Genomic DNA, 24,655 nt, shown 5'->3' with positions numbered 1-24,655 from the left:
TGAAACTGATATTACAGTATGTGCTAATGAGCTGGAATTAAAATAAAAATATACATATATATATATATATACACACACACATAAATGGATCTTCCTGTTCACTTTGCTTGGAGTCTTGGCTTTGTCTTCATCTTTGTTGCCTCTTTGGTTATTGCTTTCCCATGTCCAAGGCAGAAAGAAGAGGAGATAGGAAGAGTGGTGCCAAACATATGGGTCCCTTCTTAGCAGGAAAACAGTCCCAGCCTGACTCCAGCTTACATCTGACTGGCTCAGGTTATGTCATAAGCTTCTGCCGCAGTGAGTGAGGCTAGGAAAGCAAGGTGATAAGTGGGCATATTGCTTCCCTGAAGAAACCTGGGAAGAAGTGGAGGGTTGGATACAGAATAAGTAACTAATAGGGTCTGCTGTGAAACTGCTGAATGAAGACCCCAAGCCTTAAGAGTGGAAATGCACCACCTTCTCCATGAATCATCTTTGTATCTCATTCATTCTTTTCCCAGATGGCCTGGCCTCTGGCCACTGGATTAACATGAAAGCGGCAGGCAGTCTGTGGTCAGAAGCCCAGGGAGTTCATCAGAGATATTAGTGTCTGTTTCCTCGAATCTTACCAGATAGCCAGCATATTATAGTGTTCAAATGATTGTGTCTCTCAGGCTCATAGCATGGTTGGCCTTGTGCAGGCAAATAGCTCCTTCAGATCCTCTGAACTTCATCACCAATGATCAGCACTGTCCAGCCTCTGCATCCCCATACTGTACACTGATGAAGAAACTCTGGCAACAATTAAGGTGCCTAAGATGGGTCTAGTCACATAGAAATATTCATGCAACTAACATAACAAAATAAAAATTATTAAAAAAAATGTTCACACAATGTCCTCCAGGCTTGCTGTGTGGTTTCCCCGGAAATAAGAGCCTTCCTCTGACCAGTGTACCTGTGCTGCTCTACATCCTCCAGGAGGTAACTGAAACTCACTTCAACTAGGAGAGGAACTGTGTGATGCAATTTTGGGCCATGGTTCTCATGATATGTGTAGCAGAAGGCAGTCTAGGAAGAAAAGTCAAGTCGACAGAAGGTGCCAGGACCTTGAATGTTGAAGCTGGAAGCAAGGCATCATGATGAAATTCTCTTCAGTTATTCCAGGTCTTATCGTGATTCCATCATGACACTTGTCACTTTGTTCTTCACTAGGTTAAGGGCCCCATGAGGACAGTGACTGTGCCTATTATTTCTTTGTACCTCTAGCACCAGTGGTGGGTGTTCAACAAATGGGCACTGAATGAATGAATGAATGATTGATTGTCTGAAAATAGAATACGACTGGAGGGTGGGAGGGAGGGGCTCAAGGGAATTCCATGTAGGCTGTGGGCTGCACAGCACTTCTCCATAGCCTCTGCATTAAAATCAAAAGATTATACCCAACTTCAAGCTTATTTAACTTTTCTTTTCTACTTTTGCTGACCTAAGCTCATTAACTTCAAGATTTTTTGTCCATGGTTGCCATTGAAAAGAAAGGGGAAAAAAAATGCCAGATTGTCCACAGAATTTGAAAAGTTATCAAATAGTTTAATATCAAGGTAGGTCACTCACAGTACAAAAATTCCACTATTCTGTGATTCTCCCTTAGCTTTTTAATGTGAAAATATTCACCATTCAGGGGAAGAACCTTGATATAAGTGAGACTGTTAGTATAATCCCCAAACATCTCTAATTAAACATGATTTCATTTTAAAAGTAATTGTAGTGTGTTCAGCAGCTAATCTTCCTCTCATTTAATTAAAATATCTGTCATTTCCTCAGACGTGACATCTGAGCACAGAGAGTCCCAAACCTTGCTAAAAGAGAGAAGGCAGGGGCACCAAGGTGGTTCAGTCAGCTGAGCGTCTGGTTCTTAATTTAGGCTCAGGTCATGATCTCAGGGTTGTAAGATCAAGCCCTCCATCAGGCTCTGTGCTCAGCAGGGAGTCAGCTTGAGATTCTCTCTCCCTCAGCCCCTCCCCCCTTCTCTAAAATATATAAATAAATCTTTAAAAAAAATGAATAAATAAGAGAGGGAAGGCATTTTCCCTGTATCATGTCCTGGAGTATTTCCAGGGCTTATAATGGTAGAAAGAAGATCCTCTCCTGTCTCCTATGTCAGCCAGGGGCATTCTGTCCAGACTGTTCTCACACACTCCCACTCAAATGAACTGCATTTAAAGAGAATATGTTCTTAACCTGAACACACCATCTGATTTATAACATTTCTTTCCTGACCCCAAAATTAAGCAAGAAAGCAGGCAAGCAAACAAGGAAGAAAAGCTATAATTATAATCCTTCACAATCATGACCATCCTTAGCCTTGGGAAGTGTTTCAGTGAGGTGGAAGAAGAGAATTGCTTTTCAATTGCTGCCATGTGAGATATCCATGTGGCCACTGTCTCTGCTATTGCTTCTTTCTGCTGGAAGAGGTGCGGGAAAGAAAAGGTGCATATGAAGTCCCTGGCTACATAGGACTGTCCTATGTGATGTGATGCCACAATCTGGCTGCCTCTTACAGTACAGCTTTTCATTCCAGGATAGCCCATTGTGCTGGCTGTTTTGGATGCAGCTTGGCATGAGCACAGAAAGTCCATACAGCCACCCACAACTTGATCTACTAGTTGTGAACGGAAACTTTTGAACACGTTCCACCACCTGCACAATGGTACCATTTATTACTTTCTTCTCAGGGGAAAACATTTGCTGTGTGAATAATACCAGGGACTTATGTAAGCCTCTTCATTTTCAGGGAGCTTTATGGGTGTCAGCAAATTCACACAACACCGTGGTAAGGTAGCAAGGCATTGTTATGCCTTCTTTACAGAGAGAGAAACCAGATCACAGCATCAGATTTTCCCAAGGCCAAATGGACAATAAGGGGCACGGACTCATTTCTAGAGAGACCCAAACTCTTCTGCTAGAGAGCACAATTTCCCAGTTACAGAAAGATTCCACAGGATTCTATCCTGAATCTAACACTTGAGGATAACTACTCTGACTTTCGACAGTTCTAATGTCGTCTCATTCTTTGGTTTTGTCCAGATGGACAAAAACGGAAAGACAAGATGGGGTATCCATATAGGATACTGTGGAGGTTTGTCATCTCTCATATACCTTGTTATTGAGGAATTTTCCAATCTATAATCACAGGATCATGGGGGAAGGTGCTAAGTATTCATAAAGCTCCATGAAGCAAAAAAAGAACTTTCCTACAATATAGGATGGATTTGTTGATTTTAATTGCTACTTAGGAGATTGAGAAAGAGTCTTCCTTATCAGCTCTGGGAACATGCTAAATGCCTCTGGAGTGGGTTGAATTGTGGCTTCCAAAAAAGTATGTACAAGTCCTAACCCTCATACCTATGACTGTGACCTTATTTGGCAAATGGGTCTTTGCAGGTGTAATTAAGTTAAGGATCTCAAGATGAGATCATCCTGGATTTGGGGTAGGCCTAAATCCAATGACAGGTGTCCTCATAAGATAAAGGCAGAGAGAGATCTGAGATACAGGCACACAGAAGAGAAGGCCATGTGAAGACAGAGGTAAAAACTGGAGTTATTCAGCTAAAAGCCAAGGGAATGTTGAGAGTTGCCAGCAGCCACCAGAAGCTAGGAGAAAGGCATGGAATGGATTCTCCCTTGGAGCCTACAGAAGAACCAACTCTGCCAACACCTTGATTTCAGGCTCTGGCCTCCAAAACTGTGAGAATAAATTTCTGTCTTTAAGCCACCTAGTTTGTGATAACTTGTAATAGCAGCCCTAGGACCCTAATACATCCTCCTCAGTTTCTTCTCCCAATCTTCAGAATCATATGAATTTTAACTCAATTCAAAGCTAAAAGGAGGGGCCCTGGGTGGCTCAGTCAGTTAAGGGTCTGACTCTTGATTTCAGCTCAGGTCATGATCTCAGGGTCATGAGATTGAGCCCTATGTTGGGCTCTGCACTGGGCATGGAGCCTGCTTAAGATTCTTTTTCTCCCTCTGCCCCTGCCCCACGCACACGCTCGCTCTCGCTCACTCCAAAAAGAAAGAGAAAGAAAGAAAGAAAGAAAGAAAGAAAGAAAGAAAGAAAGAAAGAAAGAAAAGAAAAGAAATAAAGAAAAGAAAAGAAAAAGCAGCTAAATACATACACTGACAAATCTTTATGTGTGTGTGTGTGTGTGTGTGTGTGCGTGCACTAGTGTTAGAGGGTATTAAAATTCTAAAATGGTTGAAAATTACTCTCCTAGATAACTAATATTAGTGAATGAAGAATTGGATTATCTCGACTTACTCCACTGTGAAAGTAAAAGGGACAACATGAAGAGAAGAAAAATCAAGAACCAGTGGAGTGAATTCAAATTCTGATCACAAAGCAATAGTTTTCATACTTTATCTTCTCCAGGCCACTGCCCCAAGGAACAGTGAAGCCTTTAAAAATAATAAGGTTATAATTATTATTAACTTAGTAAAAATTTATTATACAAATTCAACTATTACAGAAATTCATAATGTAGAAACTATCAACCTCCAATACTGCACACCTTCCTCTTTTCTCTCTAAATATATGAGCAATCTCTGTCTCGCTCCCCAACGGAGAGAGGGTCAGCAGGATAGCCTGGTGTCTACTAGATTTTTTGGCCTAATTTAGTTGGATGAAAGGAATGCTTGCTGAGTGGTCCTGAATATAAGTCCTGTTTCTTGCAAACCTTGGGTCAGGCACAGAACTCTGAGTAAAGATATCTGATGTGAGATTACATTTTTAGTTAGAACACAGATTGATATACTTTTCCTATAAAGGGCTAGATAGTAAATATCTTAGGTTTTGTGGGCTATACAGTCTCTGTTGCAACTAAAGTCTGCTAATACAGTAGAAAAGCAGTCATAAATGATATGCACATGAATGACCATGGCTTTTTTATTACTATTTTATTGCTGCATGGCAAATGACCACAAACTTAGTGGCTTAAAACAACACTCATTTATTAATTCTAGTTCTATATAGGTCAGATGTCTAGGTGGGCTTAGCTGAGTTCTTCACTTAGGGTCTGACAGGCCTGACAGGAAGGTGTTGGCCAGAGGAGCTCTAATCTACAGGCCTGGGGAAGAATTTGCTTCCACACTCACTCAGGGTATTAGAAGAATCCTGCTCCTTGGGGTTGTAAGATCAATATCGCAGCTTCCTTGCTGCATGTCAATGGGGGCCATTCTCAGTTCTCCGGGGCCTCTCTCAGGTCTCTCATGGTCTGTTCATAATATGAATGTTTGCTCTCTTCCAGACCAGGTGGAAGACATCTCTCTAACTTTCTCTTCTACTCCCAGCCAGGGAGAACTCTTTACTTGTAAAGGGCTCATATGATTAGCTTAGGCCCATCTGAGTAATTTCTCCAAAGACTAACCCAAAGTCAGCAGATTGGTAACCTTAACTACACCTGCAAAAATCCCTCTTACCATACAATGTAACCTAATCACAGGAGTGAAACCTCATTATATTCACAATTTTTGCCTACACTCAAAGGAAGGAGATTATATAAGGGGGTACATCACTGGGGGTCATTTTAGATTCTGCCTACCACAGCTGTGTTCTACTACAGCTTTCTTTACAGACACTGAAGGCTGAATTGAGTAAAATGTTCACATCTAACAACTATTATACTTTTTAATTCTTTTTCAACCATTTAAAAATATACAAACTACTCTAAATTTGTAAGGTTGTATAAAAACAGGCAGAGGACTGGATGTGGTGCAGGACCTGTGGTTTGCCGACGTCTGGTCTGGGTTAGAGGATCACATAAACAAACCTTACAGTAACACCAAAAGACTCATTTTCATAATATCCCACAGAGTGCCTTCTTCACAGAAGGTATTCAATGAGGGCATGAATGAACAAATACTGGGTTCCAGAAAAGACTGGGGACATAAAATGCACCCCAAAAGTCCTGCTACAGAGTCCACTGCTGTGAGTAGAGTAAAAACAGTTCTACTTTTGAATATGAGACTAGGCATGACCTAGGGGAGGCCCAGGTGGCCCAGAGCTCAGACAGGAGCACCACTGCCCTTGGGCTCCAAAGTGAAAGCACTGCTATTACAAGGGTTATGTAAGTTAAAGTCTACCTGGCACACTTTATCTGATCACTGGGCTAAAAAGCCAAGAAAAATTCAGCAGTCTCTCTCTCAGATGTTGGGCTTTGAATCAGGGTTTGGGTCTCCTTAATGACTGGCAGGCTTATCTGGTTGGGGAACAGTGCCATAGTGTAACCGAATGTCATTGCATTTCTTGGTAAATGAATGAGGTGGGAATGGCTTCAACCATGCTGTGAGTTGAATGCATAGAAAACACAGAGCCAAAGAGAAAACTTAGCACTGCTGGGTGAGATCTCTTATCCAGTATGAAAGGACCCATCCCCAGCATTTTCTAAGTGGATATATTCCCTGGGATGATGGGAAGAATCCGAATATTGTCTAATATGCAGAGGAACAGTATTCACTCTGGAAAATCTGGGAGAAAGAGTTCCAGTCCATAAACTACACAGAACCCCAGATTCACAGAATGTCAGGATATGAAGGGATCTGAGGGACCACCTGCTTCAACTCTCATGTGTGGGAAGAAACCAAGTCTCAAGACATTAAATTACTTTCCCAAAAGTCCCAGACTAGTTGGTAAGAACTTAGGAAGAGCCTATTTATTGTGATTCCCAACAAAATACTATTTGTGCTCCATCTTCTCTTCTTCATTTGTCCCAGGCTCTCACACGTTTGTGCTGGTTAGCATTTTGACCAGACTTGTGCCAGAGAGCATTGTTCCTTGCTGCTCCTCCCACTGTCACAGTACCTCCCTGGGCTACTGTTACTTTTTACCTTGTGTTTTAGAATCCTGAAGAAGGGGCTCTCTGCCTAGATTTTCTTAGGTCCTTCTTTCCTGGTTGCGGTTTTACAAAACACATCCAGGCTGCTAGTAAAGAATCAGAGCCTTGAGTGCAGCCTGGTTTGGTTTGCAGAGAGTCTAGTTGAGGTCAGAACAATCCTTGCATTAAATATCAATATCCAAAATATTTATTTCTAATTTATGTATTTGTATTTCTAATTTATGGCTCAATTTTCCTTAAAATGGAGAGGTCTGATTGCTCTGTGCCACCTTAGCAATACCCTAAATCTTTGGAGAATATGCTTCTTGTTTGATCCCCTAGCAGTGAGGGACATCTTTCCTTGTTCAACCTGTCCCTAGTGTCTTAGGACCCCCTGGGGTTTCTCCCCCATTCCATGTACTGAGCCCCAACCCCAGGCCTCCTGTACGTCAGCTTTTGAGACCATAATGTAGGAGTCTTAAGTGCTGAGCTCCCACCAGGGAACTCTCTGGACTGCAATTCTCCAAAATCCTTCTTCTCTTTTGCAAGGCTTCAGGATGGCTCAGGCAGGATCTCAAATGGTTTCTGTGCCAGTGGTGCCCAACCTCCTTTTCTACCTCTTGTATTCCTTGGTCCCACTTGCTATCCCTCCATAGTATGACAGGAAGGTCATAACCTTTCATCAGCACAGGGTCCTTCCAGCTACCAAAATTATGTTCAGTTGTCCTCACCTTTCCCTTTATCAACTATGAGGATGTGGAGATTTTTGTTACATTTGGCACTGCTCACTGGGCTTTCTCTTCCTTTCACTGTTAAAACTCACTTGTTAGATCTGCCTTGCTATGATTTTGATACTGTCTCCTGTGTCACCACTTTTATACAACTCACTCTTTTTGCCCTCAGAGCCACTGCTCATGAAGACTGTGGGACTAGCATCCCTGGGTAGCTTCAGAGGGCCCTGCACAACTGACATCATGAGGTCACCTACAGAGAGCTTCCTCTCTGCTAAGAGTTCCAGGAATCAACCCTGCTGTTTGCTTGCTCAGGTGGGGCCTCTGCCCCCACCCCCAACCCAGGGCACCATCAGTGGGGATTAGGAAGCAGCCTCTGTCCCCCATCCCGCCCCACATGTATCACAGATATTTCTTGAGGAAAACTACTTCAGCCTCATGGCTACCAACTCTGAAGGTCCTAGGACCCCCATTCTGAGGCTCTTTGCTGGACTCACTGTCCTCAATCCTCTTTCTCATTCCATTTTCCAAGGACAACTGCATTCATGCAATGAAAGCAATGCCTGCATTGTTGAAGCCATGGCTGTCTTCACACATAGCACTGATCTTTCTCTTCCAGATCCTATAACATGGGTCCTGAATATTCTGCTCCTACCTTAGCAGGAGGACTCCTGTCTCAGTTCAACCTACAGGAGAGATACAGGCATTTCCTGTTATTATTTTTGGCCAGAAGTGTTTTGAGCCTTTTAAAAAAATAATTTTCCTCTTTCAAAAACAAAAATGCTGGGGCGCCTGGGTGGCACAGAGGTTAGGCATCTGCCTTCGGCTCAGGGCGTGATCCCGTCGTTACGGGATCGAGCCCCACATCAGGCTCCTCCGCTATGAGCCTGCTTCTTCCTCTCCCACTCCCCCTGCTTGTGTTCCCTCTCTCGCTGACTGTCTCTATCTCTGTCGAATAAATAAATAAAATCTTTAAAAAAATGCTATGTGCTCAACCATCCAGCAAAATCTTGACATGACCCTCCTAGGGAGATGAGACCCTGTCCCTATCACGTGCTCCCTCAGAAGGCACCCTCCCTGATATAGACCCCCTCCAGCTAAGAGAATTTGTCAAACTTTACTTTGTTTGCTTATGTTACAGGAATAGCAGACTTATATTGGTTCCCAAGTTATGAAATTCTACTATAATATGAAACAGCCTTTTTTTTCCAAAGTATACATATATTTCCTTCTAGAAATGCTGATACACATCCATAGGAACTTTATCCATTTGAAAACCAATGCTATAAAATGTCAGGGGAACAAAGAGAAGGTATAAAGGCCACACAAAGAACAATTCTGTGGAACCCAGAGAGAAAAAGAAAAGGGTCCCATCATGAAAATAGCTTTTTGAATGCTTTTCTTGTCAAACGGTGTTCTCAGAAATGGGTATATGTTCTGTCTCAACCTGCACGCCATACCCGTTAGGTTAGAAATAGCATATCTCTGCGTGTTATGCAATATATTACCCAAATGAAAATAGTTTTCACCCCAACTCCAGAAAAGTCCTGCTTTATAAATTTCTTGTTTCTCATGCAATGTGTTCAATATGACCTTCTCCTATACCAGCTCATCAATTCTGTCAATTGCCATTACTAGATCCTTCAGAAGCAAGGCAAAGACCTCCAATCCACAGAGCCCGACTATAGGCATATGTATGAACTCAGAGCCTCCAGCTAGGAGCAAGGAAGGGCTATATGTGTATATTTTCGGTGTGGGAAGTGGGACCTGGTGGAATCCCAGAGATCACAGGTTGCAGGGCTCTCTTTGAACATGATCATTTTTAAACTCTGCCTCTCCCTGAGCAATAATGAGGTCGGAGACACAACATAACCCCAGGGAATGAACAGGCACAGGCTTCAATCGCTCCAGCTACCAGAGGCAAGGAAAGAATACCAATATGACAACTCCACAGACATAAGGTACAAGGGGTCATTACCCAGGCTGGTCAACTCTGCATGGTCTAATCTGCCTTGGCCCCATAAAGCACCAGTGTATAGTTTAACACAGCTGGACCTACTCTTCAGAAACACATTGCAATGGCTAAGGCTGTGCTAACCTGAAAGAAAAGAAGAAAAAGAGATGGTTTTATTGGCTCCCTTTCATGCCAACAGGATTTAATGAAAAAGAAACAGAGTGCTTAGTCATTTTTTAATGCCCCCAAACCTTAATATGTATCCAGGATATTTGGGGTTCTATTTAGTATTTGGTTTGAGTTTTAATTATTTTAGTAATAGGCAAAGTAAAAGCTGAGTAAATCACATGCATTAAAGTCCTGAAAACCTTTCCCAACCTAAAAATAGTCAATAACGTTTAGCCTACATTTTACATGAGGAAAAACAAATGTTCCAATGAAGCGTCCCAAATTCTTCGATGAATCAGAGATAAGAAGCTCCCACCAGCAACTTCAGTGTCACTAGCCCAATTTAGCAGTTTGGCCTTGGCAGCAGTCCCACTGACAGGACAGAGGACTCTTTGGGAAGACAGGCAATTTGAAATGTGAGTGTTATTTATAAATTATCTCCAGATGGTCCAGTTCCTACAATTCCTAAATCGCTCAGATTTTCAGAGTGGAAATTTTAATCATAGACATTTGAGGTCAATTTGGTCTAAGCTGGGGACAATTTTGAGAACTCAAATGACAAAAAAAGGCAAAAGAGTCTCCTGCTCAGGAGACTTGTCCTTGCTTGTGGTGTCTTAGTTAATAACCATTTGCATTCTGCTTTACAGTTCTCAAAGCCCTTTTCTCAGACTCTCAGAGAGGCCTTGCCCTTTGCACCTGGGAGGAACTGCTGAAAATATCCTCTAGGGAAAGAACCAAACTGAATAGTTAATTTACTGTTAGAGCATCTCCCTCTTTCCCTCTCTCTCTCTTCCTCTCTCCCCCTCTAGCACAGGATAGGTATTAGAATTCCAACGCTATCTGTTTGTCTTAAGTACTTCCCCACATCAGGTGGTAGGTCTGATCTATACTTGGCCATCTCCACTGCTCTCCCCCACACCTCCCTCCCTCTGCTTCCTCCTTTCATTCGCCCTTTCTCAATCCCTTCTCCTTCCCTTCTTTTCTCTTCATTTCTCCCTTCTATCCTTCCATTGTTCTTCCCATTACTTCTTCCATTTATCCAACAATTGCTTATTAAGCCCTTACTATGTGCCAGGCATGGGGGTGGGTGCTGATTGGAGGTCAAAACATACTTTCTTCAGATGCCAGTAGACAAAAAAATAGGAACTGAGTCCTCCCTCATCATTGAGCTTTGCAGAATCACATCAATTCCAGCACATAAGAGTCCATGTACGCCAAAGAAAAAAAACCTTACCATTTCTACTTCTACCAATGATGAATTCAAGGCTCTGAGGAAAGATGATCTGCCCAAGATTATAAAATTACAAATGAAGTTGGAAAGGGGACAGCTCTTAGGCCTCCAGACACATTGGCCATGATCTTCTGCATATATTTTTGGTTTAGCCGAGGAAGAAAGAACAGACAGAGGGATGGTCATGTGTTACAGGCCTATTCAACGGACCACAGCTGAAGGAATGGCTTTGAATCATAGACAATGCTTGGCTCAAAGCAGGCATTGAGACTTTAGAATAAGTGATCCAGAGGATCATTAAGAAGGGGTGTTCATTATTGCTCAGTTTCATCGCTTGTATGGATAAAATACATAAAAACTGGACAAGAACAGTTTACCTAAAGAAAAAATGACTGAGACAGCAAGGAAATCATAGGAATACAGGTAATATAGGTATGTTATTCATTTGGAAGGCTAACAGTTGGCATCATACATGCTTGTATAATTGATTTACAAATTAATTCTCTAGGAAGAATAATACAGTGGTTATTCTAGCAATGATGATTGCCACAGATACAAGAATGCAATAATGAAGAAAGTAGGACAAAGAGAGGTAGCCCAGGGGCTTTCAAACTCTAGCACACATCAAAATTACCTAGAAGGCTTGTTAAGACATGCATTGATAAATATGCTCACCCCCAGAGTTTCTGATTTAGTAGGTGTGGGGTAGGGCCTGAGGATTTGCATTCTGGTACATTCCCAGGTGAAAACTGATGCTGCCCCTCCATCTGGGAGCACAGTGAGAATCCTGAGTTAGAGACCCACTTGGGGAAGAGCATGAAAGGGCATGGCATGGGCAAAGATGGGTACAAGAGGCACATGGCTGAATGTAGTGGGCATCCGGTGTCAGGGACTTTGAAAAAGGATGTGGATGAGGTTGTAGAGAACTCTGAGAGCCAAGAGAGGGAAGGGAAATGAAGGGAAGGGAAGGGAAGGGAAGGGAAGGGAAGGGAAAAAGAAAGAGGAAGGAAGGAAGGAAGGAAGGAAGGAAGGAAGGAAGGAAGGAAGGAAGGAAGGAAGGAAGGAAGGAAAAATTTTCTAAAGCAATAGAGAGACATTAAATGTTTTGATGAGAAGCAGAGTGGATGTCACAACATGTGTTTCAAAAGATAACTAGTGACAAGGTGTGGGGTTTGGGTCTCTTTGAAAGCAGGTAAATTTGGGCAGAATCTGTGGCTATTCTGTATAATTTCATGATACAGTAAACTGAGAGATAAATTAAGTGAAATGATACAAAATAAATGGAAATAATTTTTTAAAACTCCAGTATTATAATCTAATGGCAAAATGCTATTGATTTATTCCTAAAATATATTTTAATTTAAGCAATATATATACTTTTTATTAAGATTTTAGAAATTACAAAAAAGGAGAGGAAAAAAATCAGTCTTCCATACTCCCACCACCTCCACAGAACCTCTAGTAATTTTTTTAAAGATTTATTTCTTTTTAAGTTTATTTATTTATTTTTTTAGTCATCTCTACACCCAACGTGGAGCTTGAACTCAAGACCCCAAGATCAAGAGTCACATGCTCTTCCAACTGAGCAAGCCAGGCACCCCAACCAATAGTGATTTTTTAGTGTATTATCTCTATTGTCTCTTCATCTTCTTTATGCCCAAGAGTATTTTGCTGTGTTGTGACCACACTACAGATAAAAGTTTTTTCCTACCTTATTTTATACACATTATTTTCTTAAGTCATTGTAAGTTTTTGCTAAACACAACAATCACCAAACACATATGCTATAGCAGATACTGCTGTTTACCTGTCTAATAGTCCTATTCCAGATTGTCCCTGCTGGCTGAATCCAATATTTTTCAGTCCACACCTCTGTTATTTGACGTAAGTAAATCTTCATTAATTAATAAAACAGTCAAGGTAGTTCTCTCTTACCAGTAACTGACGTAACGGCTTTCTTTCAGAAAGCAGCAACGTTTTTTACTTTGACAGTCGAAGTTCTCGGTGACTGTAGTAGTTTGAAAAATAGACCCCAGAGCTATCAGGTCCTAATCCCTGGACCTGTAATGTCACCTTATTTGGAAAATGGGCCTTTCCAGATGAAAGTTAAGTTAAGGATCTTGCTGGATTATCTGGGTGGCGCTAACTGCCATTATCAGTAACCTTTTAAGAGAGAGGACTACCACAGCACACACACCAAAAATGGAATCCTATGGAGAAGATAGCATGGCCCCGCACAAAAATGACAAGCACATTTGTGAAAAGTTTCACATTTAAAAGAGAGAGGCAGGCAAAGGGAGATTTACACAGGCACACAAAGGAGAAGGTGATATGAAAATAGAGCAGAGACATTTGAAGACTGGACTGAGGTGGCCACATGCCAAGGAACGCCAACAACCCCCAGAAGGTGGAAGAGACAAGGAATGGATTTCCCTCTAGAATCTCCAGAGGCAGCACAGCCCTATCAATGCCTTAATCTCAGCCCAGTGATACTGATTTTGGACTTGTGGACTCCAGAATTGTGACAGAATAAATTTCCATTGTTTTATATTACCAAGTGACCTACTCTAAATCCTTTTTGAAACGTTCTGCTCCAGTTCTTGTCAATAAGACATGGTCTATGAAATGGAAGGCTCTTCTTGGAAAGATTTTCTTGCTCTTAGAAAAAGAGATGTGGGTGGAGGGTAGTCTAATTTTTCTACTGGATATTATTGCATCTACCTATAACATTAGAACTGTGGTAGCCATCTTGTGACTATGAGGCAGGTCAGCCTGAGAACAAGCCAATGAGCCAAAGGTGGGAGAGTAGAAAGATGGAAAAAACCTTAGGCCTTTGATGACATCATCAAACTGCTTTCATTAACCAGCCCTGGGACTTTCCTATCATGAGATTTCTTCTTACTCTAGATAATCTTCTTACATGAGATTAATGTGATTTTTTAGGCTGTCTTTAGTTGGGTTTTTCCTTACTTTCAGCTGAAAGCAACATACCAGATGCATGCATCAAATGGATTACACCATAATTAAGAAATTGGCAAACTATGGGCCCGAAAACTACTGCCCAGCTTTGTAAATAAAGTTTTATTGGAACACAGTCTCACTCATAGACTACTGTCGTCTTTTGTACTACAATAATAAAACTGAGTAGTTGTGATGGAGTCGAATGGCCCACAAACTTAAAATTATGCTATCAGGCCCCATCAAAGAAAGTCTGCAAAGTCTTGCCATTCTTGAATACATCCATTCTTTTACTGTTGCATATTGTTTTTCTAGTTTCTCTGAAAACTGTCTTCATTACATTAATTTTTAAAACCTCTCACTTGACCATATTCCTGCATAAACATCAAATGCTATACATAGAGAAAAGGTTCAATAATAAAATAAATAACACACTCATGGAAACAATTTACAGTCATCTCCCACATCATCTGTGATCTTACCAGAGTTGGCCAACGGTGATGATCAACACGTGAGACTGCATTTGCCACATATAAATAAGTACAGGTGATTACAACAACTAATTCAAAACTGCAGCCTAATCTAGAAGAAAAACAAGGAAAAAAGCTTTTCTTTCCCTTTTTTAAGTGTAAATCAGCCAAACTAAACTTCCTCCAGGGCTGAATGATGTTGTTGGGATGTACATCACAGTGAATGTTATTACAGCTGAGAGAGAAGGTCCTGGGCAGTCTCCAGTAGGCCAGCCTGAAGCATCCCGCTTTATGGTTGCACTCCCCTTCAGGGAGAAAGCTACTATTCAGTGACTAAGGCAGGATTCAAAGCCTGTCATGTAAATGGAGCCAACTGTATATTTAACTGATGTTTTGACTCCATGCCACACTGCTCCCTCTCTCTTAAAGAAGAAAAAGATCACTTCTTTTCAGCAAGTTCCCCACAATGCACTGCACGCTGAAGGCACCTTCCTTTAAATGATCTGCATGGCAGGCAGTCCTGTGGTTAAATTTGTGGCTGCACACAAGCAGGTTGCAGGAGGGAGTTGCTGACCAAATAACCTTTTGAACTTTGTGGGAAGGTCAAGCTGTAGCTGCCCCAGCCAAACATTTCTACTTGCTTCCTTAGAAGCTGCTCAGGAGACTCTCTTTGGTGCAGAAAGAGCAAAATGTTCACATCTTCTAAGTTCTTCTGGGGGCTTGCAGGATGCCCTCTGGGGCAAAACGCAAATAAACTGGCAAGGTGCATAATCTGAATAATCTTTGAGGATGAGCCAAGCCTTGTCCTTTTGTCAGAAGGAATCATCTAGAAGGAGTCTGGATCCTGGAGAAAGTCCAGAGTAAACAGCCCCTGAAGGCAAGGCTCTATAAATGCCCAGGATCTGACTGTGCTCTAAACATACACACACACAACACTCACTCACTCACTCACTCACTCAATGCAGAGTGCAGCAAAAACACCACGACCAAATCCTCGGGAAAACAACCAGAAAACCATTGGCTGCAATGTGCCAGACTCAGAGAATGGACAATCAGAGGCAGAAAGTTTCAAGTCCATGAATATTCAACAAGAATCAATGAAAGTGCTTTTGGAAAACTCCTGGTTGGCACTTCCAGCCTATTCCACAGTTACCTTCTTTCCAAAACATCTGATAGGGAAACCTTCTACTTCCTTTCCCAAAGAATGCTGGACGTGTGCTACATTTTCCATATCAACCATCCAAAACAAGGACAGCCCTCCCGCCCCATTTCTTAACTGAGACAGATACTAAAATCTGTGACTGAGAAAGCACGCATTTTATTGAAGGTTTTTAGCTCTTATAAGATTTAAAGTAATAATGATAGTTAATAAATAACTAAAGTAAATAAAAATTTTTATTTAAGAAGTTAGGATAAGAGCACTTAAAACTCGAGCATCTTGACTTTTATAACTTCAAAATATTTGATACAGGTTGTCTGCTACCTCACATAAATTTCAATATAGAGCCCTATCAAGCGAGCAGGGATAGGGGTTATTTATTTGATAGCAATGGAGGCTCAGAGTGAATAAACCATTTATAAAGTTTGCATTATTTTCTTTTAACCAGGTTTATGATCATTATTAAAATCATCTATGCTTCTAAATAAACAGAAAAACAGAAAAACTTAGAAAATTGTTCTCATAATTAAAAAACAAAACAGAACAGAACAAACTTCCAACCAAGGAAAAGAGCCTGTTTGGCAGAAAAGTGCAGGTTTTACTGTTGGGTAGATGGACATAACTAGCTGGGGCTTCAGAAAAGCTAGTTGGCTCTCTCAGTCTCGTTTTATCATCTGTAAAATGATGTGTGTAAAATGTAAAAGGCGTAACAGTATCTACCATGCAGGACTGTTATGAGAATTAGAGACAAAATATTCAAAGCTCCTGGAATATGGTAGAGCAACATGCCATAAGTGATAATTATATGCATTTGGAGTATTTTCTTTCAAAGGAGGCATTAAGGCATCAGTTATTTGGATTTTACATGTAATTAAAAATATATTTTATATATAATGTTCTATTACATTTATGGACATATACTGTTTATACACAAACTCTTTATAGACATACACTGCAGAACAGAAAGTGCATATACCCTCTTCCACCTAAACAATTCCCATTGTCAGACATACATATAGTTTCCCATCTCTACTCCCACCAATAACACTGTGATTAAAATCTTCATGCTAAAGCTTCATCTGCACTGATTTCTCAGGATCAATTTCCAGAAGTAGAATTACTAAGTCAATGGCCAATGATCCTTGTGTTCTAATTGCTTTCTGAAAGGATTATAGCAATGCTCACAAGCAAAAAGAAGTCGAGAAGAGGGTCTGCTCACCTCATTCCTACTACTTTCTGCCTCCATCACTCTGGAAATCTGTGAAAACGGGACCACAAAGAGAACAACTTTCTGGTTTTGATTTACATTTCTTTGATTACCAGTGCGGTTTAATTTTTCCAAATATTTCTTAAGTTGATTTGCAAATTAATTGTTCTTTTCTTTTCCCATTTTTTAAGTCTTAATGTTTTTCCTACAGATTTGTATGAGTTCCTTATTTATATGAAAAATGTTAACCTTGCTGAGTGCCACCTCAGCCAAATGGGCAGGGACAAACAAGGGAGAAATGACTAAAAGAGGACAATATTATAGGTAACAATGAACTTACTCGGTTCTCAGTAGAACTGGGTCCCATGATTTCTTCAACTCTCTGAGGCTGTACAGCATCCAGAAAGTAAGAAAACAAGAAGACAACCAAGTCACTAAGATGTTTTGAATACTAAACATGACTCTTCAATCTTTTATGCACCAAATATTTATTGAGCAACTACTCCATGTCAGACTTTGTTCTAAATGCCAGGGAAACTACAATGAAGAAAAGACACAGGGTCTCCACTTTCATGGAGATTATTTATTGAATGTTTCCTAAATGTCAGATGTATTTCCAGAGGCCTTCTCATTTCTGGCCTCAAGAACTTTATGTGGAAATATAATTATTTCTGTTTTTCAAATAAAAACACTAAATCTCAGATAGTTTGGTGTATTTGACCAGCAGCGGACAGCAAGCAGTTCAGTGTTAGAGTAAGGCTGTAAACCCAGGCACACAGGATCCAAAGCCCACATGGTTTTCACATTCCTAATAAATAAGATAAAACCCCAAGTACAGGCAGTCCTTGTATTGTTGTGCAGTATTGTAAAAATGACGTGCAGGCTGAAACTGTGCAAAATGATCTTAATAATCACCAGGCAAAAATTACAATTGGTCCATGACCTTTAGAAATTTTTGTCAAAATATTAATAACACTGTCACTGTCAGTTATAAATGTATAGGGAAATGAAGAAAATAGCAAAATATTTAGCACACTGATTGGAAATATTGAGAATTAAAGTATTTTATTTCTTTGTAAAAATTTATCTAGGGTAATTAGAGTAGTGTCTGCCTTCTTGTCATATAACTTAGAATACAGGGCAGGTACCTTTTCCACGCCTTGGTAAACTGTCAGTCTCCTTTCTAAACTTGGGTCAGCTTCACCATGTTATGCTTTGCACTTTCAATGTCGTGAAATATCCATGTGTCCCTCTAATGCGATTTTTTTTTGCTTGCATCCTGTCCTCTGGGACATCTTTAATTTTTTGTAATTTTCCTCATTTATGGTGATAAGTTCACCTTCGCTAAGTTCCTTTGGTTGCTTATCTTGAATCTTTAAAATGGCTCCAATGTCAAGATTCCCAGGCTCAGTTATATTTCCTAAACTCCGTTTATGTTCAATTTGAATTTTACTTCCTACGTTATCACTTTTTGTTTCTTTTTTCTCTTCCATTTTTGTTAGCCAATTCATTCCACTGATTATCCTGCAAATTGTCACACGGATTATCACTAAAGACAAGGTGGCAACACAACTACATACTTTGCTCTCTGTGGTAAACTGAATAACAGATGCACAGTGACCAATCACCAACTGAGTATGAAAGAAGGGACATGATTGTAAATAACTAATCATAATACACATATTTAAGAAGTGATTTGTATACTGACAAGTTAGCAGCTAAGTTCACATGCCATGGTAACTGAAATTTTAACTGTGTTGTTGGAGGGTGCTGCTTTTATTTTACTAAACTAACTGAACTGTAGTGACTGAAATTCACACATACTGGAATCCTGCAAAATGAGGATTACCTGTATTATTTTTGGGCTTCTTGGAACTGGGTCTCACATAAATGTACCAGTGAAATGATAGCACATTTTTTTAAAAAGGCAACATTGGGGGCGCCTGGGTGGCACAGCGGTTAAGCGTCTGCCTTTGGCTCAGGGCGTGATCCCGGCATTCTGGGATCAAGCCCCACATCAGGCTCTTCTGCTATGAGCCTGCTTCTTCCTCTCCCACTCCCCCTGCTTGTGTTCCCTCTCTCACTGGCTGTCTCTATCTCAGTCGAATAAATAAATAAAATCTTTTTTTTTTAAAAAAAAGGCAACATTGATGTTATCTTGCCAGTTTTCACACCCCCCAACAACATGTAAAATAGCAGGGTGTGGCCACAGAGAGCACTATTGTTTAATCTGTCAGTTGAAAACCCAGCCCACATACCTTCTCTCCTCACTCCAATGGACCTGCTTTTCTAGGATAATTTCATCTAGCTCACAAAGCATAGTGAAGATATTTCCTGTCTTCATGAAAAATACTTCCATCCTCTTCCTGCCCTAGTGAGGAAATGGAAAGAGAATGCTTATCCATCACAACAGGATGTAGAGCTGTGTACCTGGGTCCACCCCCATGTCTCAGATTAAATGTGCATTCATAACCAGGCACAAATCTAAGCAACATGCCATATGTGCAGACCTCAAGAGAAATGAGAACAAGCCTGAAGGAAGTTAGGCAGGGCAACTAGTCCCAAAGATATTGAATATTCTTTGCCACAACATTCCATTTCCTTTGTATCCTGGTTTTCATAGCACTCTACATAATGTCAGTGTGGGGCAAGGGGAAGACAGTGGTTGAGGGGCAGAGGAGTCTGCCTTTGTCTCATCATGGTGCAGATATAATTGTTAAAGTAAGAAAAGGGACACCAGGAGATGGAGGTGTATGAAAAGGGAAGTGTTAGGGTTGCCAGGATCATCCTAAGACCATTGCAGTTGGACAAAAGTATGTAGTAACGGGAAAGTGTCTTAGTTGGGGTTTCCCAGAGGCTGATCCTGAATACAGGTAGTTAATTTGGGTGGTAATGCCGGGAAGATCAGAAGAGTGGGAAAATGAACCATGGAAAGCAAGGAAGCAATACAGAATATGCCAATGAGCAGGTAGCTAATGTGAGGAATCAGGACTCAGTTGTCCTGGGACCTCTGGGGGGTATTGGAAAACACCTCAGAGTTGTCTCACCCAAGGAACCTCCTGGTTGCGGGCTACTTGCTATCTTGTAACTTCTCAGCATTTAGGGTCTACCTTGCATGTAGCAGAACACACCCTCAGAGGTGAGAGGAAGCCTGGAGGTAGACAGTCACAAATTCTTAGAGTATAAAACCATCTGGAGTTTACAAAATGGTGAGTACCAACAGATAAGGGTAACGCATCAACAGTGTCTGCCATTGGGTTATAATTATGGTCTAGGTATATTGTTCTAAACACTTTGCATGTATTAACTCATTCATACATGTAAGCCTACAGCAAGACAACAAGGTAGGTACTATTACCATCTTTTTATAAATTAGGCACAGAGAGGTTAAGTAACCCGCCCAAGCTCACAGGCTAGCAAGTGGTACAGGTAAAAATTATAAATCATATGATAAGGCTCCATATAACCTCTATACCATACTACCAACACCCACTGTGATGCCTGCTTGTCTTCTCTACTTCCTTTGTTTTTCTATAAACTCTCTTAGATGTTTAAGATTTACTGTATGGCTATGGAACAGCTTCATTTTTAAACAGGATAAGTGAAGAACATTTAAGGGAGCAAGGCACTTTACATGAGCAGGTCCCCAACATAATAAGGTACCAGCCAACTCCAAACAGGATACCTGAGCTTCCATGTAAGAAAGAAACACTCTTCTCTTATTTAAGCCACTGTATTTGGGGATCTTGTCATTACAGTGGCCCAATCCATATCCTAGTTAACACAGAGGATAACGTTGGAGCTTTAGTTACAGCTCCAGACAGCAAACACAAAAGAAGATATGCGGAACCAGCCCTGCCACAACACTAAGACCTTATATAGGAGGTGCTGAGTCAGCATCTGTGTACCTGCATTCCCGCCCCAGTTGTGCATGTTTCTTCTCTTGCTTTTACTAAAAGAAGGGCTCAGGCTCTTCTAGAATTTCCTTTCCTTGTACAGGGAGCTGTTACAAGAGACAACATGATTGAGTCCTCATTGGCTCCTCCACGAGTCACTGCTTGATTTTGAGTCTGCCTCACCAAACCAGTCCTGAAGTCTCAGCGCCCAGAGCTGTCAGCAAACCTCCCACTCCCTGTTTGTGTTGGCTTGTGTCACTGTGACACGCTAGAGGTGTCGACTAAAGCTGTTTACTGGCTTAATTTAAAAACACCTTGAGGTGTTCTTAAAATTCTGCTTTGAGCAGCAAGAAAATAATGGAGATAAAGAGAATATAACAAAATTGTGTTGAAATCACATGGAAGAGCATGAAGAACTTTTGAAAAACTGGTATGTTATTTAAACCTAATCTCTCTCTCTCTCTCACACACACGTATATGTGTATACATATACAAAAACACACATATATGTGTATGTACACACATATATAATTTCAGGAGATCTTATCATTTTTATGGAGCTCAGCCATCCATACCACACATCACATCTCAGGCTACGTGCAACTCCATAGCATATTCTTCTAGGTTAAATAAACAACTAAAGAACAGACTAAAAATATTAGTTTAATGCGCTTGAAAAATAATAGCATCTAAAATCAGATTCCTGTTGCAAAAGCCACCACATAAGCTTCCCTGCTGACTTTTGTAGGGTCAAGGACCTTCTGAGAGTGAGATGCGGGCAGAACCAGACCAAAGTGAAGGGCTAAAAATCTGCTGACAGAGAATCACCAACTGCCCAAGTTAGAAAGCCATCTGTCCAATCTCTAGGAAACAGTCTGAAAAAGAAGATCACACACTAGCTAGCAGCAGAATCAGGGCCCAGATCTCCTTTCTTCAACATTCCACAGTACCTTCTGGTCTCCCTATTCTACTGCTCTTACTTCATGACAGTGCACTGCAACACCACATGAGAGGGAAAGTCTTGAGACACAATCCCTCTCTCTCCACCACCCTCGTATTTCCTAGTCGTGCTGCCCTGCCACCTGTCTTACCCGACTCTGACCCACAGTGCCTGGCCACCTGTCTTGGTCCTTGCAGGCTGGGATCAGTAAGAAGAGGAAGTTAAAAGGGAAGTCAGGAGAGGAGTGGGGCATGCTCTTTGCAAATGGGGAGGCTGAAGTAACAATGACAGGAGCAGTCCAGCGCTGCCGCCCTCCCACAGCCCAAGAGCAACATCTAGGCATCCATATACCTGCCTCTCTCCCATGTGTTGACATACAGATTCTTTGTCTCGGATTGAAGCTTTCAGCACTAAAACCCACCATCTATGTCATCTTTCTCCCACAAGTTGAAAGAATTTAGAAAGTTTCCTCAAAAGTTACCTAAACAGAGGCTTATAACTCAAGCTTTCTGGGTTTTGCCCTTTCTCTAGAGTGACTGTAGGAGAGGAGCTTGCCAGAACCAAGGCACTGACATCTCCAGCCCCTAGGTAGGCACAAATTGTCTTATCAGAGTGACCCACACAATGCCAATATTGATGGGACAGTTCTTTTTTTCTATTTGGAAAAGAAGGGACTTGCCCCTGCCCCAAGAGGGCAGGAGAGTGGATAGTCCAAGGTACATGTTCATAGCTAAGGACATCCAACCATCACCCCAGCAGCATTTCTCAATGTAACATTTAATCACTGCTTTAAAAGTTACTATAATTCCACAAAACATTTAGGAAAATATGATCATGATTATCTTTCAGTAGTGGTTCTAGCTTACAACTTTAAAATATAATCACATGGAAGTAGGCCCTGCAAAAGACAAACTACATGTTGCACATTAGCACTGGTCTTTGTCTACTTTTGATTAATCTAAGTATGTTTTAAAGCACTTCTTAGGGGGAACCAAAGATATGTAATGTTTACACTACCACACCCCTAAATCCTCTGATTCTCAGCTTTGGGTCATTAGCTTGATACTATTCAATTCAGGCATATTTGGGAAATAAAGCTAAAGGACTGACAGAATTGGAAGATATAAAATGGATCCTATATCTATGCAAGTCTAAATTTTATTCAATGACTCTAAAAAGGGGAAAATTAAAAAAAGAAAGAAATCATAACACTCCCATGTGCTAGGTACCATTATTAGTCCCATTGTACAAACTGGGATGTCCAGCCTGGTTTGGTACTGGCTTGAGGCCACTGAGGTACTTACGTGGCAGAGTCAAGAAGCAATCCAAGAAAGTCACTCTGGATTGTATGCTCCTAACCAGTGTGTTATACTGCCTCTCAATGCCTAGAATATTCTTAAATGTAGCATTTTTGAGATGTGTTCATTCATATATATTTAGTGATGGTGTGTCTGTGCCAAGCATTTCACACTAGTTGCTGAGGATACAAACAGTTGAAAATGACCAGGTTCCTGCCCTTTGGAGTTTACATTCTAAATATATAGAATTAAGCTTGCATAAAACAAAGAATAATTATAGAAATAAATAAAACTAATATGTTGTGATAAATGCTATGAAAAAAAATGAAGACCCTAAGATATTAAATAATGAAGAGGACTCTCTTCACCTAAGTTCTCCATGGAAAGCTTGGCCAGGAATTGCATGCAGGTAGTTTATTTTGGGAAGTGACCCCAGAGAAGAGAAATGGGGACTAGGGAAAGGAAAAGAAGGAAGGAAGAAAAGCTGAAACTAGGGTAAAGTTTCAAGTTGGTCACTCCTGGGGTCTATGCGGTTGATCCTGTTGGGACACTAAGGAACTGTGTAGAATGCTCCTCAAAACTGTCCACCCAAGGGACAGAAAAGTACTGGCCCATCAGCTTCTATTGGCCATGGTTTGTCAATTCCCACCCATTCCCCAGCTGCACATGTGAAGGTCCTGCTGCAGCATCAGAAAAAGTCCTGGAGTCTCTGGAACCCTGGAGCAGAACCTGAGAGAAGCCAAGTGCAGCTGAAGCTATTAGGTGACACCTGAACAAGACTGTTGCCATCACAATGGCTGGAATAAGACGTGGGCTGAGAGGGTCTGAGGCAGGCACAAGAGATTATCTGCTTAGGTGGGTGGGTCAGAGTAGGCCTCTCTATGGAGGAGGCCTCAAAGATGACATCTAAGGAAGAGAAGAGCTAAGAATAGCAAGAGCTGGGAGAAGAGCACTTCTAGGCACAGGAAACAGCATGTTAAAAGGCCCTGAGAAAGAGCGTGCATCTTTCAGGAACCAAAAAATCAGGTAGTTGTGGTAAAGAAGGGGGCAAGGCAGCCCACGATGTGATAGTAAAAAGGACATAGACCAGATCATGCAGAACGTTGGAGGGCATGATCAGGATTATATTCTAAGTGGATATGAACTCATTAAGGGGTCATAAAAATGTACCCTCCTAATCTCCAAGAACCACAGGTATGAAGCTTAGAAGTCATGCTACTCTAAGAAGGACAAACTGGTTGACAGTACAACTGACAAAAGATCCATACTGGGGCCAAAAGTGAAGGCTTTCTTTCAAGTTGGGGCAAAGGTGATGGTTTGTCTTGGGCTGTACTGCCAGGCTCAATAGGCAAGAATCCAATCATCAACACATTGTCATGAAAACAACTTAGAACCAAAGCTGGGATGGGGCCAGGAGCAGGATGGATAGATACCGTTTGGGGAACTCTTAGGGGTCAGGGTGCCTTAATTTCCTTTGTCTGCTGTTAGCATTGATCATCAATGTAGAAAAAAGTCTCAACTCTCCAAGACCTGGAGGAACAAGAATCTGAAAGGAACTCTGGGACGCCTGAGTGGTTCAGTCAGTTAAGCAACCGACTCTTGATTTTTGGCTCAGGTGATGACCTCAAGACCTCATAAGCCCCCCCTTCCCCCACTCTAAAATAAATAAATAAATCTTAAAAAAGGAAAGAGAAAAGAAAAGTGAAGCGAAGAGAAGGGTAGGGAAGGGAAGGTTAAGGAAAGGAGGAACTCTGTACTAGGAGCTCCTGACTCTCTCCCCTTGAGGTGCATTTTCATC

The 24,655-nt window shown here is 41.2% G+C and overlaps 1 protein-coding gene and 1 pseudogene across 1 annotated transcript in view; one reads left to right on the top strand and one right to left on the bottom strand.

Annotated features, from left to right (window-relative positions):
- ANKRD55 (ankyrin repeat domain 55) overlaps positions 1–24,655 on the bottom strand; it is a 286,535-nt gene that overhangs the window by 254,600 nt on the left and 7,280 nt on the right. Inside the window, exons 2-3 of the mRNA XM_008691404.2 lie at positions 18,982–19,094; positions 17,064–17,111 (exon numbers count right to left, since the gene is read on the bottom strand). The gene's annotated coding sequence lies outside the window, so the exon portion shown is untranslated. The remainder of the gene's footprint in view (positions 1–17,063; positions 17,112–18,981; positions 19,095–24,655) is intronic.
- LOC121100839 lies at positions 13,106–13,206 on the top strand (annotated as a pseudogene).

Source organism: Ursus maritimus, unplaced genomic scaffold (assembly GCF_017311325.1).
Source record: "Ursus maritimus isolate PB19 unplaced genomic scaffold, ASM1731132v1 scaffold_5, whole genome shotgun sequence".
Lineage (NCBI taxonomy): Eukaryota > Metazoa > Chordata > Mammalia > Carnivora > Ursidae > Ursus > Ursus maritimus.
Note: the sequence above shows the minus strand (reverse complement) of the source record. Positions and strands in the feature narration are given on the sequence as shown.